Source organism: Pteropus alecto, unplaced genomic scaffold (genome assembly GCF_000325575.1).
Source record: "Pteropus alecto unplaced genomic scaffold, ASM32557v1 scaffold11, whole genome shotgun sequence".
NCBI classification, from domain to species: domain Eukaryota; kingdom Metazoa; phylum Chordata; class Mammalia; order Chiroptera; family Pteropodidae; genus Pteropus; species Pteropus alecto.
Genome location: NW_006431956.1, coordinates 7,832,610 through 7,847,455, shown reverse-complemented (window position 1 = coordinate 7,847,455; position 14,846 = coordinate 7,832,610). Strand labels below are relative to the sequence as shown.

Sequence of the window (14,846 nt, the reverse complement as noted above, 5' to 3'; positions counted from 1 at the left end):
CCCTCATCTTTAAAATGGGATTAAAAATAGTACCTCGTTCTTAGAATTATTGTGAGGCTTAAATATAAAGTATTCAGCAGTCCCGTTGCAAGTTAAAATGCCCAGTAAATCTTAGCTGTTGTCATTGTCATCCTCATTGTCTTTTTCATTATGCTATAGATATTTATTAAACATAACTGGTATTCCTAGGTAAGAGTTGCTAGCTGTTGGCCTGAAGGGGGAAAATAGATAATTTTTTTTGTGGTTTCTTAGCTCTAATGCACTTTCCTGGTTACTCCATGTGTTTTATTTTTTAGCTTGTACTCGATGATGTAAGTTTATTTATGTCAGTAAGAAGTATGAATTGTATAAATTGTAGCACAGACTGAACTGACAACACTAAATTTTGTGGATCTATGTCATTATTTATTGCTGTATTTACTTTTATTATGCTGGCAAAAGGCCATCTAGTGAATTTAGAGCAAGATACATACCTTTTTCTTAAACAGGGAAAGCTGTAAAATACAACCCTGTAAGTACAGGCCTTAGTGATAGGTTACTTTTAGTCTGAACGCTTTAGCTGATCATTTTCTTCCTAAATAGAGAGGAAGAAGTTAAAAAGTACAATGTGAAGTATAGAAACTGAACAGCTTTTAATTCCTGAGTAAGGATTTCATCATTTGAGTAATTGTGGGGTCATATGTTACAAATTTCCAGAAAAAAAAAATCAGTTCAAATTTGCATATAAAAATATTTTTATATGCAAATTTTTTTAAGGCAAATATTTTTAAGGCAAATATTATTTTTTATCTCCAACCCTATTCTTTAGCATTAGGATAGCTAACAAATTCCATGAAACTATTTAAGTTTCAAATGTAAAAGATAAGAAGACAAAAATATTTCAAATCTTAAGTTGCATGACATTTAAGAAGCAATTCCAGCCACCTTTTCAAAACAGAAGAAATTGCACAGAAGGTTAATACAAAGAACTATGTAAATATGCAGACTTTGAGTTTTCAGGCATCTAACTGTTAGATATGTTGATAGAGTCGTAGAAGTAAATGATACCCATCTTCCTATGAAATACACACTTGTACCTACCTGCCCTACCTGTATTCTTTGTTGTTCCCATAGCACAACATGGTCCATTGTGTTGTTGCATTTATCAGAAAACACACAGTTCCAACTTCCCACACCGTTTTTGTATGTACCATGGTCAGCAGGGAGGGATGCTCTCATGTATCTTCTTATCCCCAGACCTTCACCACATGCAATGAAATGTTGAATTAGAGACATGAAGTGCATAGAAACACAAAAACTCTTGTCACATCAGTTGTAGGCCTGACCAAACACTCAGCGTATGTCATAGGTGTCAGACAAGGCTTTTCAATCTGTCTTCTTCGTTTGCATCCCTGAAGCTACTCATAATCCCGATAGGAAAATGCACACGCACATAAAGTGATTATAGAGAATTTTATAGTAAGCTTTAGGTTCTTAAACTGTTATAAATCTTATAACTCATATGTATCAAGTACCTTATCACTCTCTCAAAGCTCTTGAAGTGATACTAATTGTTATTCTGATACTTAACTCTGTATTCTCCGGATCTGGCGCGTAGACTGGCACATAGTGTAGGGGACTCTAGTTCAGTGAATAAAGCCTTCGCACAAATTTTCCACACTTGGGTTCCGGTGACATGTCTTCTAAAAACAATTTTTTGTGATTCATTCTGAATCTTCTTAAAAGCCTGGGTACTTCCTTTTCAGTGTATTTTAGACAGTTGATTTGGATTGCTGTACAAAGAGTTGCAGGTCAAGAATTTATTCCCTTTGAAATAAAGTAGTATAAAGTCAGAAGATCACATGGTAAATGAGATTGATAGTACTTGATAACATTCATTAAATCCAGTTTGAATTATTTTAAATACAGTTTTATGTGGTCTTTGTCAAATAGAAAATACTGTAAATTTTGTAATTTTTTGCGTTACCACAAAATCTATTATTCGGTTAGTCTTTGATATTTTTATATTTGAGCAGGTAATTTTGGCTGTGGATTTGTTTTTATTTTTTTATTTTGGGGGGTTTTGGTTTATTTCTTCTTGGTGGATTTGTTCACTTTTATGTTCCATGGCCTGAAACAAACAACATTTTTTTCCCTCCAGCAGCTTAAGGTAAATGCTGTCTTTTTCTATAAAACTGGTATGTATGTTTGTCCAGATATGTATTTCATGTGCTGACTTCTTTGTACTGATTATGGTTAAGTACAAAAATGCATATTTTGTGGTCACGCTTTTCAAGGCAATATGTAATTGCGACATTGTGAAATACCTTTAAAAAGCAACAAACTTTGTCATGTGACTTATACACTGGAGGTGATAATAGCTGCAAGTGTCTTCATGTGTACCCTTATTTGTCACATGTTTACTGGACATGTAGTAGCATGTACCTGACACATATGCCAAGTACCGTGAATACAGGGGTGAGCGAAAATAGATAAGGCTCCGATTCTTATGGAGACATGCATTCTGATGGGGGAGGCATTAATCAAAGAATCACATGTATAAAATTATGACTGCGATGAGCGCTGACGAAACACAGGACTATAAATTATAAGAATTTGTTCTAGTTTTGGAAGATTAGGAACATTTCCTTGAAGAACAGATGTCTAAAATGAGCACTGAGATAACAGATTAAACTGAGAAGAGGAAAAAAAAAGAGCATTTCCTACATGGGAAATAATCGGAGCAAACTGCAGAAGGACTGTCTGATATGACAACCTGACAGCTGGGGCTCTAAGAATTTCGGAGCCACGAGTAAGATGAGAGTAGGCAGGCCATGTCACTAAGAGCAGTGAAAGCCCTAGACTTGTTAAAAATGGCCTTGAAAAGTTTTGGGGGAGATGGTAAGGAAGGGAACAGAATTTGCGTTTGCATTCTGAAAAGATCACTCTGGCTAATTGTGGAAAACACATGTTGAAGGATAACGTAGGAAGTGGGTGAACAAGACCTGTACTATTCCTGGTAAGCAAAGAATATCGTTTGGTCCAAGGTAATTAATGATAGAGATGATTCGAAGCGCATTAATTTGAGAGATTTATTCCTGAGTTAATCTGACAGGACTTGGTGATAGATTTGGTTGGATAGATAAGAGTTAGCAAGGTCTGCTGAGGTGGGTGTTTTTACTGATTAGGTCTGAGAGCCTCAGAAAGACCTCAGTAGCTTTGCTCTTGTAGACTGGATCCATGATTTCTTTTCTTTGGGCAAGCTTACCAGGTGAAGAGGAAAAAGTAAGATACTACAGTTTGGCAACAGTCCAGCCATATAACCCCATGGTGATGTTTATAAGCCCTGGCCACAAAGACAGTGCTTTTTAGTTTCTCAGGTATTAGCAGACCACCAAGGATCACCAGATATTTGAGGAATGCTTACATGAAAAACAGAAGTCAGACAGTGTAAGACAGTGTTGGAATCAAAAGAAAACTTAAAAACCCGAAAAGAAGTTAATATATCCATGAAACTGCAGGCTATGAGAAAAGAACATTTGAAGGACAAAAGAAAACTGAAAACTTACTGAAAGGACTGGAAGACAAAGTAGAGAAATCTTTCTCCTAGACTGTTGCAGTGACTTCCTGATGACCATGCTGTTGCCCTTTGTGGGGCTGCAGAATCTTCTCATTTCAGCAACTAAAATACCCATCACTTCATGTTCTTCTTTGCTGAAAACCTGATATTGGGTCCCCTTTCACTAAGAGAAAAGCCAGGGTCCTTGGAATAACCTACGAGGCTGTCCCGCACCTCGTCTGAGTCCCTGTTGCCTCGCTAATCTCGTTTCCTCCTCCTCCCTTCCTATCGTTCTTGGCCACATCGGCCTTTTCCCTGCCCCCAAAATGAGGCAGGCCCTTTGCACCTGCCACTCGCTTCGCTTAAAACGATCTCTCCTAAGATGTCTCTATAAAAGATTCCTTCTTTCCTTCCTTCAGGTCAGTATCTAATGTCACCTCCTTAGCGAGGCCTTTCCCGGCCACCTGTTTAAAATTTCAACCCCTTTCTCTTCCCTCTTTTCATTAACTCTCTCCCTCTGTCTCTCTATATATTTTTTAGTTGAGGTAAAATTCACATTAGAGAAGTAACCATTTTTAAGTGAACGATTTCATGGCAGGTTTCTACGAACCCCTTACCCCTCGCCCCTAATCTAGTCCAGAACCTCTCCATCATCCGTCATGCAACAGCTCATATCCGTTAAGTCACCCTCCATGCCTTCTCTCTAGGCCCCAGCGGCCACCCAGCAGCTTCTAATCTCTATGGATTTAAGTACACTGAATGTTTCATACCAATGAAATTGTAAAATATGTGACCTTCGTGTCTGGATTCTTTCACTGAGTATGTTTTTGAGGTTCGTCTTCATCGTAGCATGTGTCAGTACTTCATTCCCTTTTACTGCTGAATGGTACTCCATCATATGCATATGGCACAATTCGTTTGCACCTTCGGCTATTGTGAGTAGTGTTGCTGTGAGCCTTCCTACACAAGCACTTGCTGAGTCCCTGTGTTCAGTCCTTCAGGGTATATACCTAAAATTGGAATTGCTGGGTCATGTGGCATTTGTGTGTAAAACTTTTTGGGGAGCCACCGGCCTGTTTCCACAGTAGCTGTACAGCATTTTGCATTCCCAACTGCAGTGTACAGGGTTCCAAGTTTTCCACGTCTTTGCCAACACTTTTATTAAATCATTATAACCATCCTAGTGCATGTTAAGTGGTCGTTGTGGTTTTAATTTGCATTTTCCTAATGATTGATGGTGTCGAACACCTTTTTATGTGCTGTTGGCCATATGTATCTTCACTAGAGAAGTATCTATTCAGGTTCTTTGCCTGTTTTTTGAATTGAGTGTTTGCTTTTTGTTATTGAGTTGTTAGAGTTTTTAATATATTCTGGGCAGTAGGTACATACTATATCGCACTCATTCGTTTTGCGTATTGTGTCTCTCAGTGGGTAAGCGCTACGAGGGCAGGATTTTTGTCTGTTTCGTCTCTTACTGTTTCCCAACACCTAGAACAGAGCCGGGCAGTGTTGGTATCAGTAAATTTTTGTTGAACATTTATGTTCCATGACTGAAGATTTATCTCACCAAAAATTGTGATATAACCATGTTGGTACTTGATAAGGGGAGGGAGGAGGTCTGATAGTGCTAAGCTGTCTTTGATCCTAAGGATTCAGTAGATCCCTAAGCTTTATAAATCAAGAAATAGCAGTTGATGCAGGCAGGATCTCTACATGGAGTCAAATCAGAAGGACCAGCTTTTGTCCTTCTGCCCAATCAGCTTAAACATGCAGACAGGTGCAGATTTTCTCCAGACTGATAAATCAAAACAAGTTCGATGAATATTTATAAATAAGCATTGACACACTACATATGCTATCATATTTAAGATTTATGTTCATAGCTTGAGAGTGTATAAGAAAATAACTTCTTACCTATTTTCGTTTTTCCTTTTGAGATGAACAGTTACCTCTTAGAAGTCTAAGTAATTATATATATATATATTAATGAGGTATCAGTTCATGATTTTAAATATGACTGCCAAACTATTTACTTCATAAAGTTTTCACTCCATATTTGGGATATCCAGTGCCCAGAACTTCAACGTTTTAATTTTATTGGAACACTCTCCCTGACTTACGAGAATCACCAAACACATTTTGTAGGATTAGAAGAGATTTTTTTCCACAATTTAGTTTTATTTGAAAATCAGTGGTAAAAATAAATTTAATTACATTTTGTGAACTGGTTGTAAAACTTTAGATCAGTCATCTGTAACTATCTACTTGTTTTTAAATTTAACTATCTGCCATGTTTTATAAATCATCTTCCTTTTCTCCACCCAACACAGAGAAATCTTTTTTATCCTATTAAACATCTGTGAAACAACAAAACTAATATTGTACTCTTTGACATATCTTACGGAATGTGGATGCAGAAGTGCAGACATGTTATCCTGTGTAAATGGGAGTTTTATACTTACTGTGGAGGTGGAATTGTACAGAATCTAACTGCAGGGACTCAAGAGTCATCAAGCAGCAGGGATCCCACAGAAACTTTAATAAAAGGATGTGGGCGAGGTGAAACGCAGAACATAAATGAACCTCTTCAAAGAAAGGAACTTAGTTTCTATTGAGTGGGGAATTTTCCAAGCAGGTCATCTGAGCTGCGGAGGAGTGAAACCTCCGGCTCTGTGCACTGCGGGAGCGTGCCCTGTGAGCAGGGGCAGTTTCTTCAGAGATCCGTCCATCGTACTTTCGATGACATTAGTTGAAAATTTGCAAACTTCCTGCATAGGTTAAAAAAAAAAAAATGGTTTTGAGAATCATTTGAGAAGTAGATGCATAAAGAATTTCGAAACTATATTTAAAGATCTTTTTTTAATTGTTTTCGCTTTGGCTTTTTTGTCTCTTTTTTATAGTTGGGTTTTAAGAATAAATTATTTGGGTCACTTTTGTACTTTCCTTTTCAATTAAAACTAATTAGGAAATTAATTTTCAATGCAAATTCAAGATGAGGGCTTTAAATTAGAAAATATGATATTTTTTATTAATATTAGAATTATATGTATAAACTAGTAGACAAAATAGATTTGCCACTTTTGCTCAGTGTGGGGTGACAGCTGCTGATCTAATATGGAAATAGTTGGAACCTACCTATAGCATCTAGTTCCATCTTCAGAAGATTAGTGACTAATTTCCTTGGTAATCCATTTCAGACTTCCTTTTGAAGTTGGGGAGATGAGTTTTACATCCCTTTTTGTTCTCTTTTATGGTTATAAAAGGACTCTTTGTAAGTGTGTGGAGTGTCACCTTTGACCTTTCCTATGATAAAGCAGCTTTTCTTTCAGGTAAGAACACATGAAAACACATTACTTTTTTAATGCAGATTATATAAAGGAACTAATTTAATGCGAATGGAGAAACAACATTTAACTGTTCCTGTGTGAGCTGACTTCTCACAGTGGTGTCTGTTACTGGGAGTCTAGACAGGGTTCTTTCTACAGAGCGAGCGCCTTTTGTGTGTTACTCTGTGGCATAACCTTAGGAAGACTCCTGCCAGTAAGTGTTAGAGACTTTTTTTTTAGGTGTTTAAAAATCAGACAGTTCTACTTTAGCATGAGTACAGTTTAAGAAAAATAAACATGATTTTAAGGGGAAAAAGAAAAGTCACCTCTATGTATTCCTTAATTTTTGAGTAAAAGTCATGTGACTTGGAATACAGTGAAATTCACAGTTCAGCATTTTGTAATAGTTTTCCTACATATTAATGCAGTTTCGTCATCCAGTCCATTTAAGTAAATTCTGGAGTGTGTGAACATGTTTAGATGTTATGCCTTATCAATGGCAGAAAGGAAATGAATTTAAGAAGCTAAAGTACTTGTTGTCATAGCTTAAGTTATAAGCTTGTCACATGACTTTTAACACCTGTCTTCTAACGTAAGACGAGCAACTTCAAACAGCAGATGCTGAAGTTAATGTTCTGTTCCTTAAACTACTTGGAAAGTTTGGGCAGAAGTCTGTACAGACTAACAATGTTCAGTTATTTGAATTATTAAAAACCTGTGGATTTTTAACCACAAATTATTTCCTAACGGCTTAGTATACTTTGGGGCTAACCATCATCAGCTGTCTAGGGTTATGCCAATGATTTGTATAATATACTTTTTTTAAAATTTTTTAATTATTTCAAAATGTATAAATACTCTTAATTATAAATCCTCTCGCCTTCCTAAACTCAGTGAAAGTTAATTGTTCCTGTGTACTCTTTCCTCCTACTCATAATACCCTCATGTAGCTGTTTCTGTGTCTGGTTTTTATAATTTTTCTGAATTTTCTTCTTTCTCTTATTTATCTCTGGTATTAGCAATATTGAGCTGCTTACTGAAAGTCGTCCCTCTCTCCCATTGAGTTTGTTTCTTACAATGTTTTGTTGCAGTAGAACCCAAATAATTATCTAAACAACATAAAATATTGTTGATGGGGGGCCTAAAGGTGTTCTCTCATGAGGAAATTTTATGTTCTAATTAGAATCAGTATCTGTAAGTTCACGCCTCCAGCCGTCCATCCATAATCGATGAAAATAATTGTAACAAATTGAGTTCATAGAACAGGGCTAAAGCTCTCACATAATATATTTAATGTATGATAATGTTAAGACTTTATGATTTTATTTATATTTATTTTATCCTATTTCCAGAATGTGCTGGTCAGAATCTTGCTCAGCATTCATAGTCCAGCCTTGACATTTTTCGTGATTCTCTTATTCCTTTTGCTCTTACTCTTTCTACCAGCTTCCTACCTTGTGATCAGTGGTGCTACTTGATTTATCTGTTTGTCCACAGTACTTAGTATTGTAAACATTAGGCGTTGTGATAAGTACTGTTGAAATGCAAAGATTAAGAATACCTCCTCATAGTCTACTGTTTACATTTTCTTAGTGTTTTCTGTGTGCCAGGCGCTACACTAAGCATTTTACAAGCATTCCACATTTAATCCTCAAAGCAACCCTGTGAAGTGAGTACCATTTTCAGCTACATTTTGTAGTCTGGCACCAGCGAAAAATAACATCTCCAAAGTTAAATACTAGTGAGTACTAAAGTCTGAATTCAAACTCAGATCTTCTGACTCTTGAGCGTTTAACTACTTCTGTCCCTTAGGAAAACAAACAGAAATAAAGAAATCACTATGCTAGAGTGTAATAGATAGCGGAAGAGGGGAGAGGTGGATACAAAGGAGATGATTCTTGAATTAAAGAACCTGATAGGTTTAAGACTTAAATGAAATATGAGGGCTGTGTTCTAGGCTTAGGAAAAAGACGAAGCAAAAATGCGAGAGAGATGGGATGTGAAAGTTCATACTATGTGTGGAGACTAGTAATTGGTTCAGTATGGCTGAACCATACTAGTTGTGCTAGAAGATTAAGATGGAAGCAGAGGTTGGGATCAGAAACAGGATTAGGTGGAATAACTCTTTAGGCCCCCAAACCATCTTCCCTATACTATGTGAAGGCTAGTCGTGGATGTCCAAGGCATGCATGTAAAGCATATTCGTGGAAGTAGAAAACCTTCTTAAGGAACAGTAAGAACTTCTCTGTAAAGTTGTGATAAAATTTAAGAACATTAGAAATTTGAGTACTGTGCCTCACAGTACTCAAATTCGAGTATTTTTCAGTGTCAAACTTTGTTTAATATAGTGGAAAAGGAGGTAGGAGTTGAGGTGGAATGGTTGGATAGAGGCAGGAGTGGCCCTCACTTTCCATTCCTACTAATCCAATCCTACCAAACTTAAATTACTAGTTATCGTGTGGACTGCATGTTCAGTAGGCCTTTCAGGCATTCGTTCTCATATGAAACGTGAAGTCCGTGCATGTGGACCTGCCCCTGTACGCAGCTTCTATTGTTAACTCAGCTTCAGTGAGGGAAGAAACGAGAGGACAGAGTAGGCCAAGTAGGAATAGGTAGAGTAAGTATAACACATAAGACACAGGCAAAATAAAACTCCCACCAGAATGTTCGATTTATTTCCTTTGGCCAGCTTCCCGAAGTAACAAACGACCCTAAAATTGTAGCATCTTATACAGTGATCTTCCAGAGGGGGCCGATGAGAGCATTCCACCCCAGGTAGGAGGGATATTTGACCAGTGAAATTGTTTAGATTTGCCTACACATGATGACGGCGCGTCAGTTTTATCATATTTAATTCTCTACAAACAGCGCAGCCTTTTTGTGCCTGTGCTGGGGCACACTGCTCCCACCGTAAGTAGCCCGCTCTTCACACGCACGCACTCACACAAACATACACACCAAAGCTTATTTCTCTCACTTTACACGTGGCTGCAGGTGTGCACCACGTGCCCTCTTCATTCTACCATCTGGACTGGAAGAGCAGCCTCTGTCAGTCATGTACCGATCTCCTGGCACAGGGAAGAGAGAATACACCTGGCGAAGCCACGATGGCATTAAAATGCTCTTCCAGCAGCTTAGATTTCTTCTGGCCAAAGGAAGTTACGTGATCAAATATGACATCGTGGCCTCAGAAGTAGACCATCTCACGGGAAGGTACTTCATTCCCATAGCAACCAGCAGTGATACATAATCTTCTTAGAAGGGGGGCGCAGGGAATTGGGGTGAATAATACTATTTACCACCATGCCTTACTTTGCGTCCAGGTGATGTAACAGTTTAAATTCAAATGATATAAAGAATCTTTACTGGAAATAAGGAGGAACTTTTGGACTACCAGATCAATTTTTACATAGGTGATTATATAATATTCTACCATTAAAAAAAAAAGTCAGATAATTCTTTTTCTTAAATTATGTAGGTATTACTCTCTAGGCTTATGTAAAACAGCTTACATAAGCCTAGAGAGTAATGGCTTATGTAAGCTGTTTTCTTAATGAAATACAGTAGTTAAAAGGCTAAGAGCTTTTCTCCGTCCAGTTCTTCACATAAACGAAAGGACACAGTGATTCTAGAAGCATAGGAGAGTCATTACACAGAGGGGGCACCTTAGGCCGCGGGGGCGAATGCCCTGGTAGAAACCAGCTGAGAGGGGCTGGAAGAATTGTTAGAGTGAGCGGTTAGGGTTATGGTAACAGGGAGAAAAAGAAGTCCATTCATTACTGTTAATAATCGTAATGACTAAATCGTAAATCATTTTGTTGGAGATTTTTCCTTCTGTTTCCTTATTTCCACTTGTACAGTTAGAGTTTATGTTTTTATGGAAAAAGAACCTAGAAAGGCTTTATGTTTCCTACCCTACAACACAGATCAGTGCCACATAGCAGTGTGCTGTTGTGGAGATAGCCTGGGTCTTTTACATATTGTTTGAGAAATAATGAAAAGTTAAAAAAAGACCACTGCCCTTCTTGCTTTGAATTGATGGTATTAACTGAATTCTGTGTCTGATATTGATACTTATATACTTGAGGACATTGGCAATTGATTTAAAATCCGTTTCATAGTGGTTCCCAAATTATTTTCATAAATACAGTTAGTGAGTGAAGAGTCAGTATGAAACAAAGTGATATCAAAGTGAAATTTTACTTAAAGCTTACATGTAAGTTATATACCAGTTAACTTTATTTTTTGGAAGGGCTCTTCATAGCACTATAAAATGTCTACAAGCTAAGATGTAATTTATATGTGCGTGATTGTTCCCGAAGTTACATAAGGCTCTCTCTCAGAGGTTCTTTGATTACCCATGACAGCAGATTGCTCTCGATAGTGATGAAAAGTATAATGGATAAACTTTAAAGACCTTTTCAGTAACAAAGAACTTATACCTAGCCAACAAACTGAACACAGGCCTTCATTATATTTCAGTAGGTGTTCAGAAGGATAGCTACTCTTACAACATTTTAAAAGGCGACTAATTATACTATTATACTGATAGTGCAGACAGAGCTACATGTGAAAGAGGTTTGTTTCATGACTATAGGTTATTAGATAGTCCCATTTCAGCTTGGGGTTTTTTCCCCCTTCTCTTCTGTAGCACTTTAACAATTAAGAAAAGTTGGGTGAGGCTAGATAATTTTAAAAGCTATCATGTGTAGCAATCCCTGTTGACCAGAAATTGGCTGAACAGAAATAGAAATTGTTGGCTCTCACATTCCTCTGATAAAAGCTTCTGGTTATATTTGAATAATGTAGAGAACTACTTTTAGAGTAAAAATCGTTTTGATCATAAACCAGAGCTTAAATAGCTAACTAAAACAATATTTAAATATCTGACTCATGTTTAGGATCTTTTCCTAGTGGGTGAACCTAAAAGGGTTTCAGGTGTAATACACATTGAAATTTTCTTCTAAGTTCTACAATTAGGAATGAAAAAAGTGCTTACAGATATCCTGGCTGACTCAGATAACTTGGAATTACATTATTGGAATCTTTATTTATAACTCAGCAGGTGTTTTTTAGGGTGGGGGGGTTAATGTATATATGACTTTTAGAAGGTAATTTTCTTAAGATAATTTTAATATTTATGGAAATAAGCATGTAGTAGCATATTTTTTGTTCCTTCCATTAGATTGTTACTTAAATATACAGACTAGATTTTTCTCTCCCAATAAGCTTAACAATATTCAAAACATTACAGATGTGTGGATAGTTATATGGGGAAAATATATTAAATATGTCATCTAAAAGCTATATTAAATCTTAGAAATGAGAAATCAGGGTTAAAATCATCTTTTTCATATAGTTTTTCAAACTTATACAGTTATTGATAGTTTATCCTTTATAATTAAATAATTTCCTTTATGTGCAATGAGGAAAAAATATAGCAATTATATATCTCACTAAAATATTTTGTCTTAAAATTGCAAAGGAGTCTCTCAATTGAAAGGAATTCTATAGTTGTTGTTCAATATTACTATGCAAATATGACATACATTTAATGTTAATTTATTACCATATTTGCTACACGGATCATTCTGCTACAGATCTTTAAGCCAGGAACTTTGTTCAGAAGTACTTAAGTTCAATAAATTGGTGAAAGTGTTGGAATTTATAACTTTAAATCAAACTGGAAAGTGAAAGGGAGTTCAGCACAAAACATTTTCATGGAAATAGAAGATGGTTTTGTACCTTTTCTTGATTTCATCTATAAATGAAACATTATATAAATTTAAATAAACTTTAAGAGATTATTTTCTACAATAATCTAAAAAGCATTGTAAACATTCAAAATAAGCAAGCCAGTAATCACTTTAGAGGACCGTACTGCTTTTGATTTGGGGATGAAAACTTCTGGAATGTTTTCATTAGAATTTACTCTAATCTTTTTTCTTAATGCTGTGCTTTCTTTTCTCTCTTTCCCGCTCTAGTATAAACCCATCTTAAAATAACTGGAATGATTAAGAACAGTTAATTCCTTAGGAGTTTAGCAAATTAGCTATTAGTATATCACTGAGACCAAAGGAGCAAAACAAGACTTTTAAAAAATCATTCAAAACACAATTTGCTTTGTTAATAATGGCAATTATAGTTGATGGTTTTATGCTGTGGAACCTGACCAGTACCACTGGGTTGTATTTTAGGAGGAAAGAAGGAATTTCTGTTTAGATAGTTCACGTATGAGTGTTTTGTTGTTTCCCCACATGCAGGGTTTTGAGATACTTGTTTCACACTTCTAAACTTTGACTAATAAATTTTCTAAATTCCTTTTTGGCAACACTCTATTCTGACGTCTTTGAAGTAATTTGCTATCATCTGTTCCAGTATCTTGTCTGATAGGTTCTTCAGCCCTGATCTCCTCTTGTGCTCAAATCCTCTTTCTGCTAGCCTCTAAGAAGCTTACGAGTGGCAAACAGGAAGCGTTCGCAGTGTGCCAAGCATTAAGATAATGCCACGTGCTCTACTTGGATGTTTAACCATCACCCCCAAAAAACGCTGATTTCCCTTTCTAACTACTCCTTTTGTCTCACAGTCCTCTTCAGCCCTTTCACACCACCCGACCCCCGCTATACTGATTCATATCTCCATGCGCCTTCTGTTCCTTCCAGCTAGAATTGTCTCTTTCAGATGAAAGCCAAAATATCTTCTTGTAAAGCCTTTTAAGGTGATTAAGACATCATTATATCCCTAGATGTTTCAAAAAGAATGCATGTTTAATAAGTATGAGAGCAAAAATAGTATGTCTAAATCGTGGATCAGCAAACCATGGGCTGCAGGCCAAATCAAGCCACCCATTACAGGAAAATATTTGCCAACCTCTGCTCTAAATGAGCATGTTTTAAACCAGAATTTTGTCCAAGTTTCAAGCATCAGGCCAGTGTATACAGCCTATTCAAAGAAGAATAATAGCATGTTTTCTAAAGCCTAAGTTTTTTACATATTCATAACTAGAAGCAAGAGCTGTGCAGTGAACTTTTCATTATTCTACTTTAATTCCTTTCTACATTAGCATATATTTTTATTCATAGCAGTTGGAATTCCTAGGCAAGGCATCAGGTAGTTGACTTTAAATTCTTTTTTTGCTCTTGTGTTTTCTGAAATCTTTAAGGTCAGAGAACTTGATGAAAACCTTTTTCTGTGGCTAAAACTGGAGTCATCCTTGTTCCCTCGCTTTATAAACATTAATAATTTCCTGAAACGTCAGTTTATAGGAATATTAAAGTAATGCTTCGATTATATTCTCTGTCACCTCTTCCCCCAAAAAGCTTCTTTTTGTTTTACTGGCCAAGAAAAATAATATTCCCTTTCCCTCTATTTAGATCATAGTGTTAAGTAATATTTAGAAAAATCAAAGTAATGTTTAAAACTCATTTCAGACTTTTCCTTATTACTTAGTGGTAACGAAGAAAGGCTGAAATGAGTGGAGTGAGTGGCTGTACCTCATCTCTTGGGCCCTGTGACTTCTCCCTTAGCCGGAGTCTCGTGCACAGCTGTGTGCCTTCTTAGCCAGAACTTCACTCACGGTGTGCATGCACATATTCTCACAGCCATTCTAAAGGGAGAAATGGGAAAAAGAAAGAAATAGGGTTGGAAATAGTTAAGAGACCTAAAGCCTATAGTGGAATAAATGTAGACATTTTTGCAATTAAGATTTGGGAGTGATGAAAGAAGCTAAAGAATAATAACAACAACAACAACAACAACAACAGCCGCAATGTTAGTAATTGCTCCCTAAATATGAGGGCTGACACTGTAATCCTAGCTTTCATACAAAGTTAATGGTAGTGCTTAGGCTGTATAGCAGATGTACTAGAAAATGGAAAGAGTTTTAAGAAACATTGTTCAAAATAGGTTAAACGAACAAACCACCCAAGAATCTGGCAATACCTACCAAAATTACAAATGCGCTCCTCCGACTCACATTCCTG

The 14,846-nt window shown here is 36.5% G+C and overlaps 1 protein-coding gene across 1 annotated transcript in view; it reads left to right on the top strand.

Moving 5' to 3' along the window:
• The window catches only part of MINDY3 (MINDY lysine 48 deubiquitinase 3), an 81,550-nt gene that overhangs the window by 39,131 nt on the left and 27,573 nt on the right, over positions 1-14,846 (top strand). The window lies entirely within an intron of this gene.